Genomic DNA, 968 nt, shown 5'->3' on the forward strand with positions numbered 1-968 from the left:
CCTGAAGGGGAAATTGTGAGAATCCTCCGCTGTCTGATGTAAAACTGAAACAAGAGCTGTCTTTTCCAGCCGGGAGGGAAGCGAAGTGGAGATGAGACCAAAATATTATTTGGCGTTTAATTCATATTGTCCTCATTGTGATTATTTAAAAACCTTGGCCAGAAATGGCACAGACACAAAGGAGCAGAAGGAGGCCATTCTTAACACCGATCCTGTCCTGCCACGTAATTTGATATCATCATGGCTCACACAACAATTTTATGTCTTTTTCCAGCCCACCCACAACATCGTACTGGCTAACAGGTATTTATCGATCTCTATCATAAATAGACATCGATAATGTAAATCTGTGGGAGGAAAATGTTCCGTTTCGAGACAGTTAGGTTTATGCACGAATATTACTGGTTTTGCAGATGAACAGCCGAGTCTGCTCTGACCACTTTGCAAAACATAAATTAAAACACGACCCGGATGGGATTCGAACCCACAACCTTTGAATAGCAACCTGAATAGAAATGTAGAAGTCCAACGCGCTTTCCATTGCGCCACAGAGCCGCGCCTTCTGTTACCTTTAAGCACACAGGTTTGCCTTTGACGCATTGCATTCAGGACACCCATCTCGCACCTGTCTGTCCTCGTCACACTTTCTGGTACCTGGTCCTTATCCACTAGTGCTCTGGCTCATCAAGTGTTCGGCTACAGACTGCTGAAACGTTCTCATGACACTTACCTTTACCACATGTTCAGATAATGATTTCCAGATAATCAATACTCTACAGGTGAAAGTATTCTTCCTAAATCTCCTCCTTGTCTCCTGTCTTTCATTTATGTTACTCTGTTCATTCCCAATACAGGCTTATCCCTGTCACACATATCTATCCTCTTCATAAAATGAGCACGTTAATCGGTTTCTTATTCAGCCTTCTCTGCGCTTAGAGTAACATCCCCAGCCTAGCTCACGTACCTTC

At 43.4% G+C, this 968-nt stretch overlaps 1 non-coding gene across 1 annotated transcript; it reads right to left on the minus strand.

Annotated features, from left to right (window-relative positions):
* Positions 1-463: 463 nt before the first annotated feature.
* trnar-ucu (transfer RNA arginine (anticodon UCU)) lies at positions 464-555 on the minus strand. Its single transcript is given in 2 exon segments — positions 464-499; positions 519-555. It is a non-coding gene; the product is annotated as a tRNA-Arg (tRNA).
* Positions 556-968: the final 413 nt, after the last annotated feature.

This window comes from Chiloscyllium plagiosum, unplaced genomic scaffold, assembly GCF_037043375.1.
Source record: "Chiloscyllium plagiosum isolate Xiang-an unplaced genomic scaffold, Cpla_swu_hap1 HiC_scaffold_38, whole genome shotgun sequence".
Taxonomy (NCBI): Eukaryota; Metazoa; Chordata; class Chondrichthyes; order Orectolobiformes; family Hemiscylliidae; genus Chiloscyllium; species Chiloscyllium plagiosum.